Here is a 27,503-nt window from a genome sequence, read left to right as displayed (position 1 = left end):
GCCGGCATCCAGGTAATAAAAGGTGATAATGGTTAAGAAATCGCCACCCGACCGGTAATCGGGTGGCGAGTGTGCATCGATTATAGAAAAATAAATAATGCAACCTCAAAAGACCATTTTCCACTACCATTTATTGACCAAATAGTTGAAAATTTTCCGGTTAAAAATATTATTGTTTTTTGGACGGATATTCGAGTTACAATCAAATTGCAATTCATCCCGATGACCAACATAAGACCACTTTCACATGTCCATATGTTACCTTTTCCTTTAGGCGAATGCCATTTGGACTGTGTTATGCCCGACTACCTTTCAAAGATACATCATGAGCATCTTCTTTGACATGGTCGGGGAAACACTTGAAGGTTTTATGGACAATTTTTCTATTTTTGGCTCAACATTCGAGTCGTGTCTCGTTGATTTAGAAAAAGTTTTAAAATGATGTGTTGAGACAAACTTGGTGTTAGTTGGGAAAAAAGTCACTTCATGTGCAAGAGGGCATTGTGTTGGGTCATGTGGTTTCAAGTAGGGGAATGGAAGTTGACCAAGATAAAATAAATGTAATTTTTTCTTTACCACCCCCAAAAAATGTTAAAGGGGTGAGATCGTTTTCGGGACATGCTGGATTTTATAGGAGATTCATTAAAGGTGTTAGTACAATTTCGAAACATTTATGTAATCTGTTATTGAAGAATTTCCCCTTTGAGTTTATTGATGAATGTTTGCAAGCTTTTGACAGTTTAAAGGAGAAGTTGATACAAGCACCCATTCTGCAATCACCAGATTGGTCAAGCCCGTTTGAAATCATGTGTGATGCTAGCGGCAGCACGGTTGGAGCGGTATTGGGTCAACGAATGGAGAAAAAGCCGGTGGTAATATACTATGCAAACAAAACTTTATCCAAGGCGCAATTAAATTACACCCCTACCGAAAAAGAGTTACTTGCGGTGATGTACACCTTGGACAAATTTCGTTCGTATGTTTTGGGAATTAAAGTTGTGGTGTACTCGGATCATAGTGCGGTCCGGTATTTGACGGAAAAGAAAGACGCGAAACCGTGTTTTATTCGATGGGTTTTATTATTGCAAGAATTCGATCTTGAAATCCGGGATAAGAAAGGTTGTGAGAATGTATTGGCGGATCACTTGTCGCTGATTCCACTTGAATGTATTGACGATTCGATAGAGATAAACGAACGATTTCCCGATGAACAATTGTTAACAGTATCGACCGCGCCGTGGTATGCACATTTTGTGAATTATTTAGCCACGGGATCTTTGCCAAGTCATTGGGTGAAGAAAAGAAGGCAACGGTTCATGGATCAAGTGAAACAATATATTTGGGATGCACCGGATTTGTTCAAGATTGGTTCGGACCAAGTTATACGGAGGTGCATTCCCGAGTCCGAGGTGTTGGAGGTTTTGAATCATGTACATGCATCGGTGTGCGGGGGTCTTTTTAGCGGTCAGAAAACGGGCTACCGAATGCTTCAAAGTGGGTTTTATTGGCCCACCATTTTCAGAGATGCAAGTGAGTATGCCCGAAATTGTTTGAATTGCCAAACGATGGGTAGTATCTCAAAAAAGGATGAAATGCCGTTGCAACCGATTTTAGTGTTAGAGATTTCTGATGTATGGGGCATTAACTTCATGGGCCTATTTCCAAACTCAAATGGATTTTTATATATTTTGGTTGTGGTCGATTATGTGTCCAAGTGGGTAGAAGCGGTAGCAACAAGAACCAATGAACATTCGGTAGTTTGCAAATTTGTTCAATCAAACATCTTTGCTCGGTTTGGTATCCCGCGGGTTATTATTAGTGATGGTGGGTCGCATTTCAAGAATTTCAACTTTGGGAAACTTTTAAAAGGTACAATGTGAATCACCGAATTGCTACTCTTTATCATCCACAAACAAGCGGACAAGTTGAAGTGTCCAATCGACAAATTAAAGAAATTTTGATGAAGACGGTGCGGGTCGAGAGAAAAGATTGGTCATCCAAGTTAAATGATGCGTTGTGGGAATATCGAACCGCTTACAAAAGTCCTACTGGCACAACTCCTTATCGGTTATTATATGGGAAATTGTGTCATTTACCAATGGAGTTGGCACATAGGGCATTTTAATTGAACGAGATTGAGGAAATCCGGGATGAAGCATATGAATGTGCTTCCGCATATAAAGACATAATCAAAAAGGTCCATGATGCAAAGTTGAGAAAAAGGACTTTTGAAGTGGGTTAAAAGGTGTGGTTGTACAATTCAAGGTTGAATTTTTTACCAGGTAAACTAAAGAGTAAGTGGATGGGCCCATATATCATCACAAGAGTGGGAAAATTTGGTGACTGTAGCTTACGGTGGACCCTGGAGCTGGGCGACCGGTTTACGTGTTTGTATATACAAATAAAAATAAAATATTTTATTTTCACATTTAACCTACACCACACCTGAGAATCCTATCTCTTTCACCACTCATTCCACCATCATCTTCCTCATCTTTTCAAAACCTTCAAACCCTAACTCTCACTTCATACCCACATAACTTTCTCACTTCATAACCAAAACGATCGATTTTTGGGTCTAAATTGGCTAGAATTTCACAAGGGTTTCAATTATACCATTATATTTAAGAGAATCTCTCGTTTTGCTGATCGATTTTGGACAATTAACACCAAGGTATGTAATTTATTTTCATTCTTGATGGTGTATTGCAATGGAATTGTAAGTTGTTCATAATTTTTTCTAGACCCACACTTGCTTGAATTGTTGAAAAATATGGATAGTGAGTTTGAATGGGTTATGGTTGAGGATGATTAGTATGATTTGAAACATAATTATGGGCATATTGTTGGTCATATAGTGAATATAATGTTAAATGTTTTTTGAAATAATTTGAAAAATTAAATAATATGTCTAAGTAGCATCTTCAATCATAATGTTAAGCAAGTGTGGGGATGTTTAAGGTTGACAAGTGAATAACTTACTCTTTTGTTATTGTTTGTGTGTTCAGAATGGGTCGAAAAGGGAAAGAACTAGTTGGGTCTTCAAGCAACCCTGTTGATTAACCAAATAGAAAAAGGTTAGTTCTTCAAGCAGATATGGATGAAGAGGAAGAAGATCAAATAGGTGAAAAGCCAATTTGGAAGTCAGGGTCTTTGGCAGAACAACCTCAGAAATGGCAAGCGACACTATTTCATGTGCAAATGAACTCGTTGAGGCAGCGAACTGATGCATTTATTTGCGAAAAAGAAATTAGAGAAGAGGATTTTGGTCAATTTGGGGATACCGATAAATTCAGAGAGTTGGGTTGGGAAGCAGGTCTGAAGTGTTATGATAATGAGTCAACTAACCTGTTCGATACAGAGATGCAGGAATGGATGGCTACCTTACGACGGGTTACAGGTAACCATCCATCAAAGGACAAGTTAATTGGTACTGTGAATGGGGTTCAAGTGGAAATGGCGTTTGATAGTAACCGCAGAACCGGTATATGTTTCCAAGTTTGGATGATTTGTATTTGGCCCCCGAGAAGCACCCGATGTGAAACACCATGTTAGATGATCTGTTTTTTCCCGGGACATCGCCGGGAAGTTGTACTGAAAAAATCATAGAATGGAAGAAAAATTTATGTTAACGATAAGCATCAATAACATCATCCCGCGTCGTGGTGATAGGGTCGAGGTACGATATCCCGAAATTCCTATATTATACACAATGTTACATGGATCACCGCTTATTTCATATCGATTTTTGGTAATGAGTAATATATGGATAAGCCGAAATAGTGTGGATCGGAAGATCATACAGCACTATCGATTAATCACAGCATTGTTAAAGAAATATGGGGCTATTGGTGTAGGTGATAAGGGTTCTTACAAGAGGTTCAAACCATTCGACATTACACATTTTAGGTCCGGTTGGGTATACTCACAATCCGAACGGTACCATAAATTGAAAAGTGATGGAAGGATATGGAGAGTATTGAAGGAAGATGCAAGACCATTGAATGCGGGTGAAGCGGACGACCTGGAAAGTTATGATGAGGTAAGTGGTGATGAGGCATATCAAGATGATCCAAATGTAGCTCACATTGAAACGGATCACGTGGGACCGAGTTGGGATGGAAGGCAACCGGGGATGCAATCGGGTTATGTGGGAAGTGCATTTGATTATGCACAAAGGCCATATGATTTGAATTGGGCTTATAAAGGAATGATGCAACAGGTGGTAGAAAGACAAAGGCCGCCTATGTTTGGGAATTGGTCCGAATCTTCCCACACCATTTTTTATCAACAAAGTTTCATGGGGGCGAGTATTGAAAGGGCATTAAACCAAAATTATTATCGACAAGAGCAGTGGAACCGAACCCATGCATATGCCTTTGAGAATGACATGAACAACCGATACCTTGATGATCGTTATCGACGGATGCATGACGCGTAGCATGCGGGACAGCCGGTTATGGCCGACCCGCCATTTGTGCACTACACCACTTTGCCACCGTATGATGGTAGTGTGTCATACCCGACACCACCATTGCATCATTCCATGTGGGTGGACCCAAATCATGGCTCCAGTCAAGTACCTTGCAACAGCAACGAGGCGAGCAAAGTGGTGATGATCAAGGCACATTTGGATTCGGTGAGTTCTCGTGTGTGATGACGTCCATCTTCGGGCCGGTCTGACCGCCTTTCTTCTGATGGAATCTCATGTTACCAGGTGAACACCGTTCTGTATATTATGTATAAGTTGTTATCTTTTGTGTTTTTATTTGTTCTTGGGTGGATTGGTGGTGGACAAAATACCTTTGAATACTTTTGATTAAGTATTAAGGGTTGTGTTGAAATGAAGGTTGTGTTTTTGAAGTAGTTTGTTTCATTATTTCTCAAAACCGTACATTGGGGACAATGTATCCCAAGTGTGGGGATGAGGAAAATTTCGTTTGTTTCGAAAATTTTCATTTAAAAAAATAAGAAATAAATAAATAAAAATAAAAAAATAAAAAATCAGAAAATTAAAAAAATGTTTTTAAATAAACCGGAAAGTGGTAAGATGGCGGGGTAAAGTTTTGGTCCCTTTTCATGGTCACAATTCCCTAAATAACATGTGCCTAGTTGTATTTAAAAAAGGGAGATTATGTAGTTTCCTAACCAAGGTTAGCATGCTTTCGGTGTAATAACTTGCATAACACGTTCGTTTACACTTGAAAATTGAGATATCAAGGATTGGTGAAATGGTTGATATTTTCTGACAGAACTTGTACAATTAGTGCATTTCGAGATCTTAGCATGGCATGAGTGCAAAAGCGATAAAGGCACTTAGGTTAAGCCTCGTCTGGATGAGCGAGAGTGTGGGTTTTGGGGGGTTGGGCCTTATACATTACATATATGAGCGTGTATATGAGAGGGGCGAGGGGTTGGTTCCTTTAGAAAACTTTATTGGGCCTATTCTTTTATTTAATCAACCCCGGTGTTATATTGCGAAACGATCCGACTTAATATGTTTCTATGTAATTGTTTAGTATTTGTCAATTAGATATGTTAAGCATTATCTTTATCATGCATGAAAAAAGAAAAAAAAAAGAAAAGAGTGTATTAGAGTTGCAAATAAAGAAATTAAACTCAGTATGAATTATTTATACACACCTTCAGTTCAGAAGCTTTCTATGAAGCCTTCAACTCTTTCTCTTTTGTATGCCGTCAAATAGACCAAATTAAATCCCAAGCGATCAATAATACACAAAATGTTCGAATTCAAAATTAATTAAGTAAACCAATTGACCTTCTCTTCTTTTTTGTTCCTCTAAATATGGAAGACCCAGATTTTTGTATGGAATGATGGTGAACAAAAGTATTGAAGCTGAAAAGATACGAATTAACCAAATGAAGATACAGTCGCCTACTTCAGCAGCTTTCTATCGCATGCCCATCAAATAAAGAAATTAAACTCAGTATGAATTATTTATACACACCTTCAGTTTAGAAGCTTTCTATGAAGCCTTAAACTCTTTCTCTTTTGTATGCCGTCAAAGAGACCAAATTAAATCCCAAGCGATCAATAATACACAAAATGTTCGAATTCAAAATTAATTAAGTAAACCAATTGACCTTCTCTTCTTTTTTGTTCCTCTAAATATGGAAGACCCAGATTTGTGTATGGAATGATGGTGAACTAAAGTATTGAAGCTGAAATGATATGAATTAACCAAATGAAGATACAATCGCCTAATTTGTTTTGAGAAATTAGGGTTTTGAGTTAAAGAGTGTAACCTTTCATCTCCACTGGCGAATTGTTGTTCAAATTTGGCCTCCGATTCGAGGACTCTGCCATCGTGGCGCATGATTGACATAAGAAGTGGACAGCGCCAGATGTTCTCATCGTGGATTTCTGTTTCATTGGTGGCATGGATTCACCGTCTGACCAAGTGAAATTTTTTTAATAGGATTTCAGGAGAGAGTATGAGAACTTTAAGAGGCTAGATTTGAATTTTGAATTTTGAATCTCCCTCGTCATATGCAGATGGATATATCGAGATGATTAGGATGGGTTTTGAATTTTATGCTTTGAGTATTGTACCTTGTGCATATGAATATGTAAAACTCTTATATTAAAGAGTTTTTGTGAAAAGACTATCTTGCCCTTCCTATATGCATTTTAATATACTATAGATAGTTTCATGGTTAAAGGCCATAGCCTCATTTAATGTCTAAGCTTTAACTTAAATAACATAAACATAACCCCTACCTTAGTTCGAAGACTTGGAATTATAATAATAAGAAAAGACTAAACTTTGATGAGTAGGGTCTTGATCAAAGCATGATTATATGATTTATAACTCGTTCGGGACTTCGTTACTTGAACGTATTTCAAGAAAATCGAATGCCCGCTCTTCGTAACAATCGGGCAAGCTTCCCTACGATTATGTGTTTGTAATTGAAGGTATTTTGGGATGATTTGGGTTCAATCCCATAAATCGCTATTTATAGGCGAATTTTACACTCCATTGCGATACGCGATGGATTATATAGCCGGCCGACGCATATCGCGACGCTGCAATTCTGCGAGAATGCTACATAGTGACACGTGGCCTGTCAAAACGTGCCACGTGTTGACACGTGGTTGGACACGTGTACCCGGTTGCCTAACGAGGTCATCGCGTGTCGTGATGGTCTATAGGTCAGGTCATCGCGTATCGCAAAGCCGCCCTAATATTTATTTCTGTACAACTCCTCGCGATGGTCTATAGGTCAGGTCATCGCGTATCGCAAAGCCGCCCTAATATTTATTTCTGTACAACTCCATCGCGTAACGCGATGGGCTTATGGTAATCCCACTGCGTGTCACGATGGTTGAAGTTTTTAGAATTTTTCAGTTTTAGTCTTTAGCCTTTAAAAGTTTGACATATTTGGCTAATTTCTATGAGGATTATTTACGTGGTATTACATCCTCCCCACCTTTTGAATAATCTCATCCACGAGACTTATTGGAATAGATGCGTATACTTCATCATTTCTGACTCGAGTTCCCATGTATACTCGGGTCCTAGTCTTGAATCCCATTTGACTTTCACCAACTTGAGTCACTTGCGTTTGAGGAACTTCGTCATGCTGTCTTCGATTTGAATCACTTGTTCTACAAACATAAGTTTCTCATTGATTTTATCATCTTTTAAAGGCATTGCAAGAGTTTCATCAACTAAACACTTGTGTAGGTTAGATAGATGAAATACGTCATGAATGCCTTTCATTTCTTTGGGTAATTCCAGTCGATAAGAAACTGGTCCAATCCTTTAAAGTATTTTGAATGGTCAAACGAAACGTGGACTCAATTTTCCTTTCTTCCCGATTCGTACTACACCTTTCCAGGGTGATTCTTTGAGTAGTACCTTATCTCCTTCTTTGAATTCTTAGGGCTTACGACGAATGTCCGCATAGCTTTTCTGTCTATCTCTTGTCGCTTTCAATCGTTCATGGATTTGCATTACTTGATCGATGGTTCTTTGAACAATTTTGGGTCCTAATAATTGAATATCACCTGTCTCTGACCATGGTTCATTGAACATACAAGTGTTCTACATTTCTGTCCATACAGAGCTTCAAACGGTGCCATTTGAATACTCGTATGATAACTACTGATGTACGTGAATTCCATTAAAGAAAGATGAGTATCCCAACTCCCTCCTAAATCAAATACATAGGCACGCAAAATATCTTCCAAGGTTTGAATTGCACGTTCAGTTTGTCCATATGTTTTTGGATGATACACAGTGCTAAGATTTAGTCGTCTCCCCATAGCTTTTTGAAAACTTGTCAAAAAGTTTGAGGTAAAACGACTATCTCTATCGAAGATAATGCATAGTGGCACACCATGTAAAGATACAATGTTTTCCACATATAGTTGTGCTAGCTTATCCATGCTATATGTTTCCTGTATCGGATTGAAATGAGCAGACTTGGTAAGTCTATCTATAATAACATAGATTGCATCATATTAACAAGAAGTTTGAGGTAACTTCATAATGAAATCCATAGTTATCATATCCCATTTCCAATTGGTATTTATGGTTGTTGTAAATCCTAACGGCTTTTGATGTTTCTATTTTACTTCAGAACAGGTTAGGCATTTTGCGTTATATAGAGAAATATCCTTCTTCAAACCAATCCACCAATACTCGTCTTTCAAATTTTGATACATTTTGTCACTACCCGGATGTATAATGTAATTTGACTTATGTGCTTCTTTGAGAATCTTATCTCTTAAATTTACAAATATTGGTACACAGATTATTTTGTGGTGTTAAGTATTCCGTCACTTCCTTTGACCAGTTGATAAATGGTACCATTTTCCTTTTCGGCTTTAATGTTACCTTCTTCCAGTTCTAACTTCTGAGCTTCTTTAATCTGGTTAGCTAAATCAATTTTGAGTTCCAATCTGAGGGCTCGGACTCTCGTTGGCTTATCATGTTCTTTTCTACTTAAAGAATCAACCACTACGTTGGCCATTCCTCCATGATATACGATTTCACAATCATAATCATTGAGAGTTTCCATCCAACGTCTTTGTCTCATATTCAACTCTTTTTGATCAAAAATATGCTTCAAACAGATAATGTCGTCATAGTTTCAACAAGAAAATTATAGCACCCAATTCAAGGTCATGTGTGGTGTAATTCTTTTCATGAACCATTAATTGTTTTGAAGAATAAGCAATAACTTTCTTTTCTTGCATTAAGACACGTCCCATTTCCTTGTGTGAAGTATCACAGTATATGGTAAAGTTATCCAGTCCTTCTAGCAAGGCCAAGATAGGTGCATTGGTTAACTTTTGTTTAAGTGTTTCGAATGCTTATTCTAGTTTTGGTCCCCATTCAAACTTAATTATTTCCTAGTGAGTGTAGTTAATGGAACAGCTATCATAGAGAAGTCTTGTATAAATCTTCGATAATATCCCGCTAGTCCTTGAAAAATTCTGACTTGCGTTGGTGTCTTGGGTTTTTCCCATTTGGTAATTGCTTCAATCTTTGCTAGGTCTACTTGAATACCCTTCTCGTTTATAATATGACCGACAATATGAACTTCCGATATCCAAAATTTGCATTTAGAGAATTTGGTGTACAACTTCTCTTTTCTTAGGGTTTCAAGAATGATTTTGAGATGTTCTTGATGATCTTCTTTGGACTTGGAATAAGCAAGAATGTCATCACTAAATGCGATAACAAAGTTGTCAAGTTATGGTTTGCAAATACGATTCATCATATCCATAAAATCTGTCGGGGCATTAGTGAGTCCAAAAGGAGTCTCTAATGTCTATACCTAGTCCTGAATGCGGTCTTTGGTATATCTCCTTCTTGCACTTTCAATTCATGGTATCCGAATCTAAGGTCAATTTTGGAAAAATGGCTTGCCCGTTGAAGTTGATCAACTAGATCATCGATCCTTGTTAATGGGTACTTGTTCTTGATTGTGACCTTATTTAGTTCATGATAATCTATGCACATTCTCATCGATCCATCCTTTTTCTTAACACACAAAATCGGAGCTCCCCATGGTGATGAACTTGGTCTGATAAATCCTTTTTCCAACACTTCATCCAACCGTTTTTTCAACTCTTTCATTTCAGTGGGTGCTAATCTATAAGGAGATTTGCCTATTGGTGAAGTTACCGGTATAAGGTCGATTCTAAACTCTACTTCCCTATCTAGTCGGATTCCACGTAATTCTTCAGGAAATACATCCTTGAATTTTGAAACAACTGGTACTTCTTCCATCTTCCTGTGTTTGGGTTCCTTAGTTATATAGGCCATGAATGCAAGGCATACCTTACCTAAGCAACGACTTTCTTTTATTTTCAAAATTATTCCTACCTTTCCCGCCTCTTAGTCTCTAGTGATATGAGTGGTTTTATTATTAAATTTTGGATGTAAATGGCTTTATCATTACATAGGATACGAGCTTGATTAGATGATAACCAATCCATACCTAAAACTACATCAAAATCTGCCAGTGTCATGGGTATCAATCCTGCAGGTATGATGTGATCGGCTAAAGAGATTGTGTCATTATTTAAAGCCTTGGTTATTCTACACAAATATCCATCAGTAGTTTCACTTCATAAACCGTATCTAACTTATCTAGAGTTTCATTTAATAGACTACAAAACTTATAATCTATAAAACCCTGGTTCACACCGGAGTCAAACATAACTCTAGCATAAACATTATTTATAGGAAACGTACCGGTGATCACGTTAGTATGTTTGTAGCCTTCTGAGTATCAAACATGAAAACACGCGCATTACCATTCTTGGCATCAGCCTTGACACCACTACCACTTGAACTAATTATTGTTATCGGTTTCTTTTTCGAACACTCGGTACTAAAGTGCCCCTTCTCTCCACAGTCAAAACATACTACAACATTTTTCTTAAAATCGGCTTCAACATGACCCGTCTATTTGCAATATTACATGTGATAGTGTTTGTTGGTCGAAGACATTTGCCAAAGTGTCTCCTGCCACAAGACATGCAAATCGGATGGTTGTACACAAATGTTCCTTCCCTCTTTCTCTCAACCATTCTTACTTTTCCTCTAACAGTCGATCTCCCCTCATCTTTCTTCTTCTCATCCCTGTTTCTAATCATCCCATCCATTAAATATCCACCCAATTCCATTGCAGATTCCATTGTGGATGGCATATGAAAATGGACCAAATCATGTATCTCTATTGGTAGTCCGTAGATATAAGAAGTCACTTTGTTAAATTCAGGAGCTGCAAAACGTGGGACAATCCTACATTAATCATGAAATTTGGTATTGTATCCCTTGAGATTTGTTCCGACAACTTTATGGTTCCATAACTTTGTTTGAAATTGGTCCATTTCATGTATCAGACAAAATTTCTCTAATATCATATCTTTGAAAGTTTTCCATTTCAAGTTATACAAATTTTCTCCACCCATAACCTCAATAAGGGTATCCCGCCATTAAAATGCCTCTCCCTTGAACATTTAGGAGGTATATTGAACCTTCTCCCTCTCTGTACATTTGTTGATCATCACGATCGATTCAATCTCCTCCAACCATCGGAGGGAAACTATTGCTCCTTAGTCACCATGAAATTCTTTTGGATTGTATACTTCGAAATATTTGAAATCACAAACTTCTTGTATTTTTAGTCTCTTCGTTTTCTCATGAAGCTCGTTTTCAACAGTCGAGCTTTGAGCACTTTCCTCATTCTTGTTGGTGCATGTTTTCTAACAGATGATCTGTAACGATTCCAGCAAAATCAGGTATACCCTAACCGGTATATACTATTTATGTGTTATTTAGTAATGAATATATGAATTCTTATGCATTTATACGAGTATGTATGATTCACAGTACGGATTATACTCGATTATGCAGTTAATCGTATTGGAAATACGATTAACCGATTAACGATTATTGAAGCCCGAACGAATCGAGGATTACATTATAGATGAGATATATGATATTTAGTGATGTTTACGAAGTATTAAAGCTTCGGGATAAGTAAATTAAAGCACAGAAAAAGAATTTTCGATTTAATGGTACGTCGGTACGTTAAACGAAACCTTTAATACCAAACCGAGCAAGAGACGATCGATCAAGCCGAAAAAGATGCGCAATTATTAATAATATGATGTTTTAAGTTAATAAATGTCATGGTTTAAGTTTTTAAAGTTTTTAAATCGGTTTTATATAAATTTCATTTTTAAGCCGAAAACGACCGTTTTAGCCTCGTTTTAAGCTAAATTAAACATTTAACCGAAAAACGAACTCAACCAGATTATCCAAAACATTATCCAGATTTCTAAAATCCATATGAGTGGCTAGGAATGGAAAGGTGGGACCCACCCCACCTCCCCTCACTTCCGATCGGCATGGGGGTTATACCCCTTGCCTCTTGTTAGTTTTTAAAACAACCATTGCAAGATTCCACTTTCTCTCCACATCATGAACTAAAAACCCGGATTTGTAGCAAGAAAAGCAAGGTAAAAATCGAGTTTTTTACGTTTTCCTCTTCTTTTCTTGAGTGTATTTGCAAGAAAATGAGGTTTCAAGTGAAAAAGGGTGAAAACCCGAGATGAAAACCGATTCTTGCATGATCAAGTGATGTATACGGGTTATACAAGGGATCTTGGTCCAAGAAAGGAGTTAAACGAACCAAAAACGAATTTTTACGGTTTAAATCTTTGTTTTTAAATCATAACCGAACCCATGAAAGAAATGGCTTGATTGTGGGTGTAACTTGCTTGGTGTGGTATTATTGTGCTTGTAGGTGTTGTATCTAGTTGTTAACAAAGGCTAGAAAGCAAGATCCTTGCGATTTGAAGCTAAAAACACAAGGTAGTTCGGTTTTTTTTTATGGTGTATGTGTTTTGGACAGATTGTGGTACATTTAGAGTTAGGATACGAAATTTCACAGAGATGATCTACACATGAAATTATGAGATCTGTGAAAATTTGGAAATTTTTGGACAAAGGATGAATATTTGGTGAATTTAATGCTCGGTTTTGGCTAAAAATGGTGAAAAATATTTAAATATCATGATAAATTCTGGAAAATTCCATATAAGCTTTTTATAATATGTAAAAGTCACACACAAAATTTTAGGTCAGTTGGAGAAGTCTAAGTAAGCTTTTCGGTTAAACGAGTTCTAGGGTTTTCTAGCTCGGTTTTAGTGAAAATGGCATGTAAAAAGAGATTTTGGTTCTGGAAATATTACAGGGGACTATGTGGATGGCATGGGTCATCCAGGAAAAATTTGGGATTTTTCTAAGGTCGTTTGGTATTTACGACATATTTAGTGTTTAAAAGGTGTTTAAAAATAGATAAATAAATTTTAAATATAAAAATTAATTCTGGAAATATTTTTATAAAACTCCCCACTGTCAAAAAGTGATTTGTGCAAAATTTCAAGATCCGAGATTAAACGGATAATTATTTGTGCAAAACAAACTTTTAAAGTTTAAAACGCGTAAACCGGTAAAGTTCGACTAAACAAGCTGACTGGTGTATAAAAACCCTAAAAATGAACTATTTTCATATAACTGAGTTAAACAGGTAAAAATAAATCATCCGAAAATAATTCGGATGATTTGGGTAATTTTATCCGAGTTAACAGTTTCCGGTGCACTAAAGACGGAAACGGGTCCCGCGGCCAATCGGGGCGTCTAAACCGAGCTCTAATTTCACAACTTTAATTAAATTATCAGTCAACAACTATTTTCGGGTCGTGTGTGACCAAAACCATTTTTGAAACGTAAAAATGGATAACCGTGCTAGGCACGCAAAACGGGGAAAACGAACTAATAGTAATTTTAACTATTGAACTCTAAACGATATCACAATCTGAGTCCAGAGAAGTGTTCTGGGTTAACATTGCCCCCGGAACGGGTACAGTACTGGGTTAACAGTGTCCCCAGATGTACCGGTTAACACGGTTAAAGTTATATTAATAGTGATTGTATAGTAACGAACTTAGGGATCGTATTACAGATCCGGACTAGTAGCTCACGTACTGTGTTACCTGCTTGCTTGCGATAAGGTGAGTTTCACGAGCCCCTTTTTCTGAATTGTTTTTAAATATTTTCTCGGGGCGGGAAGCATGTTATTATCAAAATGTTTAAGTACATACTGAACGCATGGATTTGCGTGTATTTATATATATTTTATTGTACGGGAATCGTACGGAAATGTACTAAGATGGTAATTGTCTGAGTTGCTAACATTGTAAGGCCCCGTAACACGAGTGATTAGCTAAAAGCCGGTAGAGTGTGAATAGTACTATTGGTCTGACAAACCCAACTGGTCCGGCATGGATTTGCTGATGTTTCCCAGCCAGTTGCACATGTCTATTTTGTTGTTATTTATTTTGCTATGTAATGTTAGGCATAGCGGTTTGGGGCAGTTTCGTGGGCGGAGTATGCCACGGGGTTGTATGTGGATAGTCAGAGGTTTCACTTGTGGGATCAGCAAAATTACATCGTTAATATATGATTATTATAATGACTTGTCGCTATTTATTTAAATTAGTGAAACTCACCAACTATTCGTAGTTGACCCGTTTTCTTTACATGCTTTCTAGGTACCCCCAAACTGGATTAATTGCTACATGCTTGACGATGCGTGCTTTTTGTGGAAGCATAATGATCTTTTTTTATTAAATATGTTAATGTAATGTTGGTAAAACTTATGTGCTAACTCCTAGACGGTAACTAAACTCGGAACAATGTAATATGGTGTAAATTAATGTAGTGGTGTTTTCTTTATAAGCAATGCTGTTGATATCAGACGTGTCTGTTGCATCCCGTTTACGTTTCCGCTGCGGTTACGGGGTGTTATAAAAGTTGGTATCAGAGCCATTGGTTATAAAGAATTAGGATGTCTTTAAAAGATACCTAAAATATAACCAGTAGCTCAAGTATTATAGGATCTGAATATCAACTAATAATTTATAGTGACGAGATCTGGATGAACTTGGATGGACAAGTGAGTTATTATGGTCCGGAACATAATAACAGACTTGTCCACACGAGGGAATTCAGGGGAAGTCACGGGGAACATTAAAAGGTAAAATCGGCAACATATGTGTAAGTATATGATAATATTTTTATGTGACAAAGTTGTATAAGTATGTGTATATTAATTATGATTTACATTATGGAAGGATCTATATGTTTGCTAACTTGTGTACAGATAAGGATGTCGAGATCACGAAGTCTGTCAGTGGAGGAGGACCCGGAGGAGGCCAGTTCCAGGAACTCTAGGAGCTTACGCCTAGCATCCAGCACTGAGCCTAGTGAGACTAGCCGTAGGAGTACTAGCCTGTCCTCCCCTACTAGGGTTGCCAGATCCCCCACCCCACCCGCACCACAGGCCACCCCTACCCCTCCCAGACCCGGATCCCGCTTCACGGCGCGGATCAGTGTCCCCTATGTCCCAACTACCTCTACCCCACCCAGACCTACCTTCCATAGGGGCGAGTCCTCCCGCCCCTAGCCCGAGCCTGTGCCTCCACCCGTGTGGGGTACCCCTAGGCTGGAGAGGGATGAGCGTCCCTCCTCCGAGGCTGCATGGCTCCGAGTGCTCACCAAGCAGGTGGTTGAGCACACCATCGCCTTGATGGTGGGGATCCAGAGGAGGAGGCACTTGGCGGACTGCGTACTGGACAGCCAGTATGCGATTGCCCAGCTGAGGAGGGAGGGCGCATACTCCCAGTGGATGATTGACCGGATGGAGACACGGATCCGGGGTTTGCTGGCGGTGTTGGTGGCGATGGTGGCAGTGTCGGCGTGGTTAGTATACCACCAGGCTTAGTTATGTTAGGGTGGTAGTAGTCTGGGTCCGTTTTTTGATACTCTGTGTAAGCAGTTAGTGGCGATGCTAACATAGAGTGAATCTTGGGTAGTTATAGTACAACCACTAGCCCATAGAGGGTCTCTTTTGGGGATGTCATTGTAGATACTTTTGGTGTATCATTCAAGCACTGACCCATAGCGGGTTATGTCGAAATGATGCCGATGTAGGAGCGATGTATAAAAACTTAATCTATGGGATGATGGTAGGAATGTAATGTGTACTGATGTTTATGTAATATTTACTGATGTTTATTAATGAATGGAATGTGTGTTGTGTATCGAGATTGGAATTTGTATTAATTATATGTATTTTTCTTAATGTTGTGTAGAATGGCACCAAAACGGTCAGCTCGAATGTCAGAAGTGGATGTGGACCGTTTGATTGCTCGACAGTTGGAGGCGGCGATACCGGATATAGTATCGCGCATCGCCGCCAGTATTAACAATACGACCAATCCAGACCCTGCGAGCAATCAAACGACCACCAATAATGATGGGGAACAAAATGTTAACCTTCCACTGAACGGTAACCCGATTCCGAGTAATGACGCACCGCCTAGGGTGGTCGTTACAGACAGTAATGGCCCTATACCTAGTGTAGAAACGAACCGCACTGAACCGACTCCTGCAACAAAGGGATGTTCAATTAAAGATTTTATGTTGTGTAAGCCCCTAGAATTTAGCGGGTCTGAGGGACCAAATGGGTTGGTTAAGTGGATTGAGAAAATAGAGTCTGTTGTGAACATCAGCAACTACCCTGAGGATTACGTTGTTAAGTATGCTACCTGCACGTTCACGGACCATGCCTTGACATGGTGGAACACAATAGTGCAAACTCGCGGTCAGGCAGCGACAAACCGCATGACCTGGGCAGAGCTCAAGGCCCTTGTACTGGAACATTTCTGCCCGAAGAACGAACTGCAGAAGTTAGAAAACGAATTGTGGAACCTGGAGATGCAGGGGGCAGACCACTTGGGTTATACGAATCGATTTAACGAATTGTCGCGATTGGTGCCATGGTTGGTTACCCCAGAGTCAAAGAGGATTGAGCGTTATATATGGGGACTAACTCCAGTAGTAAGGAGTATAGTCAACTCTGGGGGACACAAGACGTTTGAGGGTGCGGTGACGCAAGCTGGTATCGTCACATACGATTTCGTGAGGAGTGGGTCACTGAAGGTGGCAGGAGAGTCTGCTGGGGGAAAGCGAGGTACGTATGACAATAGGATCCAGGAGAAGCAGCAAAATAAACGTGCTCGGCCCGCTGCCCAGAACTACGCCATGACTAGTTCAGGAGGAAGGCAGGAATCGCAGAAAGGGACGTTCCCTAAGTGTGGGAGATGCGGTTACCAGCATGGTGGCGAGTGCAAGGGGTAGTGTGCCAACGGTGTGGCAGGAATGGGCACTACGCACCGAGTTGTAGGACAAACCTAAACAATCTGAACTGACAACCGCAACCTATCCTTGGCAGCCACCTAGGACCCAACTAGCCCGACAACAAAACCCACAAGGAAACCAAATGATGACCACCAGCCATGCTTGCTTTGAATGCGGCAGCACAGATCACTTCAAGAGATACTGTCCGAAACTGAACCAGGGAGGAAATGGGAGGCAAACCGTGGGTCAGGCATCGTCGTCCAATCTGGCGAGAGGCCGAGCATTTGTGATGGGGGCGAACGAAGCACGCCAGGACCCCAGCATAGTGACAGGTACATTCCTCGTCTCTGATCATTACGCTTCTGTATTATTTGATACGGGCGCCGATAGAAGTTTTGTCTCCGTTAAGTTCCTATCGATAGCAAACCTTCCGATTAGTGAAACCATAGAACCTTATACCGTAGAAGTCGCTAACGGTAAAACCATGATAGTTAATCAGATAGTTCGGAATTGCACTTTTATTCTGAACGATCAATCCTTCCTGATTGACTAATTACCGGTAGAATTAGGTAGTTTTGACGTAATAGTGGGAATGGATTGGTTAGCACGTAACAAAGTGGAAATAAACTGTGAAAAGAAAATCGTCAAGATCCGGGTGTCGGATGACGAAGAGGTGTTAGTGCAAGGAGAGAAGTCGAGCACAATGATACCATTTATATCTCACCTCAAGGTGTTAAAATATATACGCCAGGGATGCGTGGCGTATCTAGCGAGCTTGACGGCCACAGATTCTGAGGAGACACGGGTGGATGATATCCCGGTGGTACGCGAATTTCCACAAGTTTTCCCAGAAGAACTTCCTGGATTACCGCCAACCCGACAGGTCGAATTCAGAATCGATTTAATACATCAAGCTAGCCCTGTTGCTAAAGCACCCTACCAACTTGCACCGTCCGAGATGCAAGAATTATCCAATCAGTTGCAAGAATTGTTGGATAAAGGATTTATACGTCCTAGTCATTCCCCGTGGGGTGCACCTGTATTATTCGTGAAAAAGAAGAACGGGAGCCCTAGAATGTGCATTGATTACAGGGAGTTGAACAAGTTAACAATCAAAAATAGGTACCCTCTTCCCCGAATCGATGATCTATTTGACCAGCTGCAAGGTGCGAGCTATTTCTCAAAAATCGATCTTAGATCGGGATTCCATCAGGTTAGAATTCAGGAAGAAGATATCCCAAAAACCGCATTCCGGACTCGCTACGGCCATTACGAGTTCTTAGTTATGCCTTTCGGGCTAACAAATGCGCCGACAGTGTTCATGGACCTCATGAATCGAGTCTGTAAACCCTACCTCGACAAAATCGTCATCGTGTTTATTGACGATATTTTGATCTACTCGAAAAGTAAAGAAGAGCACGAGCAACACTTAAGAATAATTTTAGAACTTCTGAATCAGGAGAAGTTGTATGCAAAATTCTCCAAGTGTAACTTCTGGTTACAAGAAGTGCAATTCCTCGGTCACGTTGTAAACCATCAAGGAATACACGTTGATCCGAGTAAGGTTGAAGCAATTAAGAATTGGCAAGCGCCTAAATCGCCAAAGGAAATCCGCCAATTCTTAGGCTTAGCTGGATATTATCGTCGATTTATAGAGAACTTTTCCAGCATCGCCCAACCTTTAACTTTCCTGACTCAAAAGGATCGAAAGTATGAATGGGGAGAAGAGCAGGAAACGGCGTTTCAAACGTTAAAGCAAAAATTGTTCCAAGCGCCGATTTTAAGTCTCCCCGATGGAGACGATGGTTTTGTCGCGTATTGTGACGCATCTCGTAGAGGGTTAGGATGCGTGTTGATGCATAATAATAAGGTTATAGCCTATGCTTCCCGACAGTTAAAAGTACACGAGAAAAATTACACTACTCATGACTTAGAACTGGGAGCGGTTATCTTCGCACTTAAAATCTGGAGACATTATCTCTACGGTACGAAGTGCACCATCTTCACCGATCATAAAAGTTTGCAGCACATATTCGATCAGAAAGAACTGAATATGAGGCAACGAAGATGGGTCGAGTTGTTAAGCGATTATGACTGTGACATCCGTTATCACCCCGACAAGGCTAACGTCGTAGCCGATGCCTTGAGTAGGAAAGATCGGGTTAAGCCATTGCGAGTGCGAGCGCTGGGGGTGATAGTCCAGTCGAACCTTTCGGACCTGATTCGAGTCGCTCAACGTGAGGCGTTGAAAGAGGAACAATTGGAAAAGGAGGGACTTTACGGCAATGAGTAGAATTTTGAACAGCGCGTGGACGAAATTCTCTATTTCAAAAATCGGGTTTGGATCCCGACCCTCCATGACCTTCGTGAATTAATCATGGACGAAGCGCATAGATCGAAATATTCCATATATCCGGGATCGGATAAGATGTACAAGGATGTGAAGGAGTTCTACTGGTGGCCGGGTATGAAAAAGGATATAGCAACGTATGTCGGTAAGTGTACGACATGTGCGAGAGTTAAGGCGGAGCACCAGAAACCCTCGGGGATGTTACAACAACCGGAAATTCCCGAATGGAAGTGGGAGCAAATCACGATGGATTTTGTGACACATCTCCCTAAGACGTCCGAAGGACATGATGCAATTTGGGTAATCGTGGATCGATTGACCAAATCGGCACATTTTATCCCGATTAGGAATAATTATAACACTGAGAGACTTGCGCAGATTTATATAAATGAAATTGTGTCTCGTCATGGGATACCCATCTCAATCATCTCCGATCGGGATAGCCATTTCACCTCCAATCTTTGGCAAGCTGTGCAAGAAGCGCTGGGAACGCGCATTGATCTAAGCACAGCTTACCACCCTCAGACTGATGGTCAGTCTGAGAGGACCATCCAAACCCTGGAGGATTTGCTTCGTGCATGCGTACTGGATTTTAAGGCAAATTGGGATCAACATCTCCCACTCGTTGAATTTTCCTATAATAACAGTTACCATAGCAGTATAAAGGCAGCGCCATACGAAGCATTGTATGGTCGGAAGTGCCGATCACCACTCTGCTGGACTGAAGTGGGCGACACTCAAGTTATTAGATCAGACCTGGTCCAGGAAGCGACCAGCAACATCCTTGAAATTAGGAACAATCTGAAGGCCGCGCGGGATCGGCAGAAGAGTTATGCCGATACCCGTAGAAAACCGTTGTCGTTTGAGAAAGGTGATAAAGTGTATTTGAAGGTATCACCTTGGAAGGGTGTAGTCAGATTTGGAAAGGCGGGGAAGTTAGCCCCGTGATATATTGGACCATTCAATATTACTGCAAAAATCGGTCCCGAAGCATACCGATTAGAACTACCCGATGAACTGAGTGCAGTTCACAGCGTGTTTCACGTATCGAACTTGAAAAGATGTCTGGCGGATGAGACGTCGGTGTTACCTTTAGAGGGTGTCCAAATAAGTGATAAGCTCAATTTCGTAGAGGAACCCATAGAAATAGTAGACGGGAAAATCAAGCAACTTAGACACAATAAGATTTCGTTGGTCAAAGTTAGATGGAATTTGCAACGAGGCCCAGAATATACATGGGAACGAAAGGACGAATTCCGGAAGAAATACCCCTACCTATTCCCTCAAAAGGAAGTAGTCGACGCGTAAAATTTCGAGGACGAAATTTTTTTTTTTACGAGGGGAGAATGTAACGATTCCGGCAAAATCAGGTATACCCTAACTGGTATATACTATTTATGTGTTATTTAGTAATGAATATATGAATTATAATGCATTTATACGAGTATGTATGATTCACAGTACGGATTATACTCGATTATGCAGTTAATCGTATTGGAAATACGATTAACCGATTAACGATTATTGAAGCCCGAACGAATCGAGGATTACATTATAGATGGGATATATGATATTTAGTGATGTTTACGAAGTATTAAAGCTTCGGGATAAGTGAATTAAAGCACAAAAAAGAATTTTCGATTTAATGGTACGTCGGTACGTTAAACGAAACCTTTAATACCAAACCGAGCAAGAGACGATCGATCAAGCCGAAAAAGTTGCGCAATTATTAATAATATGATGTTTTAAGTTAATAAATGTCATGGTTTAAGTTTTTAAAGTTTTTAAATCGGTTTTATATAAATTTCATTTTTAAGTCGAAAACGACCGTTTTAGCCTCGTTTTAAGCTGAATTAAACATTTAACCGAAAAACGAACTGAACCAGATTATCCAAAACATTATCCGGATTTCCAAAATCCAAATGAGTGGCTAGGAATGGAAAGGTGGGTCCCACCCCACCTCCCCTCACTTCCGATCGGCATGGGGGTTATACCCCTTGCCTCTTGTTAGTTTTTTTTAAAACAACCATTGCAAGATTCCACTTTCTCTCCACATCATGAACTAAAAACCCGGATTTGTAGCAAGAAAAGCAAGGTAAAAATTGAGTTATTTACGTTTTCATCTTCTTTTCTTGAGTTTATTTGCAAGAAAATGAGGTTTCAAGTGAAAAAGGGTGAAATGAAAACCGATTCTTGCATGATCAAGTGATGTATACGGGTTATACAAGGGATCTTGGTCCAAGAAAGGAGTTAAACGAACCAAAAACGAATTTTTACGGTTTAAATCTTTGTTTTTAAATCATAACCGAACCCACGAAAGAAATGGCTTGATTGGGGTTGTAACTTGCTTGGTGTGGTATTATTGTGCTTGTAAGTGTTGTATATAGTTGTTAACAAAGGCTAGAAAGCAAGATCCTTGCGATTTGAAGCTAAAAACACAAGGTAGTTCGGTTTTTTTTATGGTGTATGTGTTTTGGACAGATTGTGGTACATTTAGAGTTAGGCTACGAAATTTCACAGAGATGATCTACACATGAAAATATGAGATCTGTGAAAATTTTGTAATTTTTGGACAAAGGATGAATATTTGGTGAATTTAATGCTCGGTTTTGGCTAAAAATGGTGAAAAATATTTAAATATCATGATAAATTCTGGAAAATTCCATATAAGCTTTTTATAATATGTAAAAGTCACACACAAAATTTTAGGTCAGTTGGAGAAGTCTAAGTAGGCTTTTCGGTTAAACGAGTTCTAGGGTTTTCTAGCTCGGTTTTAGTGAAAATGGCATGTAAAAAGATATTTTGGTTCTAGAAAAATTACAGGGGACTATGTGGATGGCAGGGGTCATTCAGGAAAAATTTGGGATTTTTCTAAGGTCGTTTGGTATTTACGACATATTTAGTGTTTAAATGGTGTTTAAAAATAGATAAATAAATTTTAAATAAAAAAATTAATTCTGGAAATATTTTTATAAAATTCCCCACTGTCAAAAAGTGATTTGTGCAAAATTTCAAGATCCGAGATTAAACGGATAATTATTTGTGCAAAACAAACTTTTAAAGTTTAAAACGCGTAAACCGGTAAAGTTCGCCTAAACGAGCTGACTGGTGTATAAAAACCCTAAAAATGAACTATTTTCATATAACTGAGTTAAACAGGTGAAAATAAATAATCCAAAAATAATTCGGATGATTTGGGTAATTTTATCCGATTTAACAGTTTCCGGTGCACTAAAGACGGAAACGGGTCCCGCGGCCAATCGGGGCGTCTAAACCGAGCTCTAATTTCACAACTTAAATTAAATTATCAGTCAACAACTACTTTCGGGTCGTGTGTGACCAAACCCATTTTTGAAACGTAAAAACGGATAACCGTGCTAGGCACGCAAAACGGGGAAAACGAACTAATAGTAATTTTAACTACTGAACTCTAAACGATATCACAATCTGAGTCCGGAGAAGTGTTCTGGGTTAACATTGCCCCCGGAACGGGTACAGTACTGGGTTAACAGTGTCCCCAGATGTACCGGTTAACACGGTTAAATTTATATTAATAGTGATTGTATAGTAACGAACTTAGGGATCGTATTACAGATCCGGACTAGTAGCTCACGTACTGTGTTACCTGCTTGCTTGCGATAAGGTGAGTTTCACGAGCCCCTTTTTCTGAATTGTTTTTAAATATTTTCTCGGGGCGGGAAGCATGTTATTATCAAAATGTTTAAGTACATACTGAACGCATGGATTTGCGTGTATTTATATATATTTTATTGTACGGGAATCGTACGGAAATGTACTAAGATGGTAATTGTATGAGTTGCTAACATTGTAAGGCCCCGTAACACGAGTGATTAGCTAAAAGCCGGTAGAGTGTGAATAGTACTATTGGTCTGACAAACCCAACTGGTCCGGCATGGATTTGCTGATGTTTCCCAGCCAGTTGCACATGTCTATTTTGTTGTTATTTATTTTGCTATGTAATGTTAGGCATAGCGGTTTGGGGCAGGTTCGTGGGCGGAGTATGCCACGGGGTTGTATGTGGATAGTCAGAGGTTTCACTTGTGGGATCAGCATAATTACATCGTTAATATAAGATTATTATAATGACTTGTCGCTATTTATTTAAATTAGTGAAACTCACCAACTATTCGTAGTTGACCCGTTTTCTTTACATGCTTTCTAGGTACCCCCAAACTGGATTAATTGCTACATGCTTGACGATGCGTGCTTTTTGTGGAAGCATAATGATCTTTTTTTATTAAATATGTTAATGTAATGTTGGTAAAACTTTTGTGCTAACGCCTAGACGGTAACTAAACTCGGAACAATGTAATATGGTGTAAATTAATGTAGTGGTGTTTTCTTTATAAGCAATGCTGTTGATATCAGACGTGTCTGTTGCATCCCGTTTACGTTTCCGCTGCGGTTACGGGGTGTTACATGATCTTTGGTGTTTGTTTGAATTGAGGGCAACGGTTAAGGGGGAGTCTGTTGGTGCATTTTGTGACTGTCGCTATGCAATTTCGACTAGCTAGGGAGAAGTTGTGGACGGAGCCAACTTCGCCATAGGTGAAGTTAGGACAACTTCACCTATTGGTGAAGTTAGAACAACTTCACCATAGGCCCAAGCCCAAGCCCGCGAGTTTGTTTATCTATATATATGTGTGTCATGTTTAGGGTTTCCAGTTGGTAGTTCAGTTGTTCAGCTGTTTAGTCGCATAGAGAAAATAGAAAGTGAGAGTCGTGTGGGCAGACCTGAGGTAGAGCTCCCCTCGGGTCGGCCGTAATTTGTTTTCTCGTTCGGTATTTGATGCGTTTTGATTATTATATAAAGAGATCTGCAGATCTGTGTTATCCCATTCGTGTGTATGTTTGTGTTTATTCGTGCTCTTCGTCTCTAACACCATAAACGATTCTAGGAGGATTCCGCACTCCAAGACTTCGTACGGATCTAGTATCGATCACCATCGCATTGAGGACTAACAATTCTTCTTCTTTGATTCTTTCTAATTACTTTCTCTCTTTGAGTTTACGGTTTCATTCCTACTTCATCTGACTCTCTTGTTAGAATGAGAAACAATTCTACTTGGATTAATTTTAATGAGTTCATAAAGTGGGTTTACAACCTCTTTTATTAAGTCAGGAATACCAAGCTTGTATTCATTCGGTATTGCATGAATATTTTCTTCCATAGTCTTTTCTTTGTTAACTTGAATTTATGGATTGCTGTTGGCTTTATGTTATCCAGACATGCAGAAAATGAATAAGAAAAGGTTTGAATTTAAAAGGGAAACACTTCCTTATTTTACATTATTACATGAAAGAAAACAAAACGTCCAACGACGATTCTTGACAACTATATTCTTAATCTTTGATCCATTTCCTAACAAGACTTTTCATCTTGTCACATTTCCTAATGATTTTCTTTCCTACTTTCTTCTTATCCAATTTCCTTTTCCGCATCTCGTCCATCACCGAATTTGATGGGGTACGATGTCTCGTAGGTGCAAATGCAGCTGGGAAGAGATATGCATTTTCCCGTGGGTATGGATGTGGATTTGCAACATATGCAAGCATTTCCTCATCGGGGATATTATTAGTATAGAATTCCTCGATAAGGTTACCTTCCTCTCAAATCTCATTGGCTTGCTGGGAGATTGAGGGTCTCGGTCCTATATACGGGGTAAAATGAGGATTCTCAACTTCATCTTCATCAGGTTATTCCGTAGAAGAATCATTAGTTGGCGTTTGAAATGATATTTTGTCATAGGGCATAGTAACCCTCATCATAGGTTTTTGACTTGGTCTGACGGTAGTCTGTGTAGCTTGATAGTTTGGTGGTGGCGATCCGAAATGACACTTACTTTGATCTGAATGGCAATTCAGCCAACTTGATGAATTGTAACTAACCTCCTACATAATCTTACTTTCAACTTCTCGCTCCTAGGAAGGAGGGTAAGGTGGAATTTCAGATGGATGATATTGAAGAATGTTATCGGCAGCATCATCAAAAATTTCAATCAACAATTGTTGGCTTCCCGGGAGATATACGGGTTGACTCGCATAGGCTTGCACCGGAACTATTGGTTGGTTTTGACCGAATAAATTGGTCTAATAACTATTACTACATGCCATATCTGATGGTTTGTGAATAGGAGTTGGTTTAGTTCGAATGGCAACTCGGCGTCTATGACCAAGATAATTAACATAAGACATCTTCACTAATTAGATTTAAGAATAGGAAGTTTACCGGTCCTATCTTATCCATGTGAAATAATAATAACAATAACTTTAAGGTTAAAGCTTAGGTACTAATGTTTAATACCTAATTAGCTGAAACCGATGGCTTTGATACCTACCTGTCACACCCCGCCTTAGGGCCTAGGCGAGTAAGCAATAGTTGGTACCTATTTTGTACATATATCAGATTTTATGGGTCGATTTTAGCGGAAGACTTTAGGTTTATTAAAATATTAATTTACATTGAAAATTTACTTGGGAATTAAATACATAATTATTCGTTTACAAAATACGTGTTTACATTTCAAGGATTTTAAAATCAAAAGTTGAGCCATCTTGTAACGCGCTTCGAACTCCATGACGACTCCAATCCTTGCTACTGCTTATAGTTACTTAATTACCTGCATTGGGTGGAAAAATACATTAGCTAAGTGTTGGTGAACACGTATGACTCCAAAAATAATTAAATAACATTTACAATACTAATATATTTTTCTGTACAAGCTCAGCAGAAATATTTCTAATTTCGGGATTTTTACCACTACCCTACACGCACAAAAGTGTTCCCCGAGCCACGTAGCCCCTAATGGAGAACTAATTATAACTACTAGCCCGCGGCCACATAGCCTTTGCCAGTTTAGGCTAGACAATTATGTATGGAACCAGACACATGTGTAATCGGTATGAGTTGTTTTTATTTTTTATTGTGTATTGTAATGTTTTAGAGATCACGTAATCTCATTTAAACGTTGACGGACTCATATGATAAATAACCCATTCATCTTATCGAGTATAAATATGGTTTAAATGTTTGTAAAGGTTTAATGTACTCACCTGTAACCTCGGCGTGCGTTTGAAACCTTGACCTTGAATGAGAATGATTTTAACCTGTACATAAATAGGTTTTGTATAACTATTTGAATGGTGTTTCTTGATTAAGCTATTGCCCTTAAGTTTAACCTTGATAATGTTTTTAGTTTTCTATTGAAAGAAAACACTTCGTTTTATGTGACGTTTGATATAGCATGCTTTGGCTTAATAGGTTCTAACACGTTGGTGAGTTTCTCTAGGTAAGTCAATGGGTTCCGCGGTTGATTGATATTTATACAAATTACTTTTCCTTAGGGAAGAAACTACCTTCTAGTGATATCCCCCTTACAGTTTACTACATGGCCATCAAAATATAAGTTTGTTAACATTACTTCATTAAGAAGTAACATTTATGAAAACCCTTTGTGAATGTTATAATATATTTTCTTGGTTAAAGGCCATAGCCTCATTTAATGTCTAAGATATAACTTAAATAACTTAAACATAACCCCTACCTTAGTTCGAAGACTTGGAATTATAATAATACGAAAAGAGTGAACTTTGACGAGTAGGGTCTTGATCTAAGCAAGATTATATGATTATTAACTCGTTCGGGACTTCGTTACTTGCACGTATTTCAAGAAAATAGAATGTCGGCTCTATGTAACAATCGGGAACGTTTCCCTAGGCTTATGTGTGTGTAATTGAAGGTGTTTTGGGATGATTTGGGTTCAATCATGTTACTCCCTATATATAGGTGAGTTTTACAATCCATCGCGATACACGTTGGAGTATATAGTCGTCCGTCGCGCATCGCGACGCCGCAATTCTGCGAGAATGCCACGTAG

Source organism: Bidens hawaiensis, unplaced genomic scaffold (assembly GCF_021521415.1).
Source record: "Bidens hawaiensis isolate Kalapana, Puna unplaced genomic scaffold, B.hawaiensis_p1.1 tig00003983_1, whole genome shotgun sequence".
NCBI classification, from domain to species: domain Eukaryota; kingdom Viridiplantae; phylum Streptophyta; class Magnoliopsida; order Asterales; family Asteraceae; genus Bidens; species Bidens hawaiensis.
Note: the sequence above shows the minus strand (reverse complement) of the source record.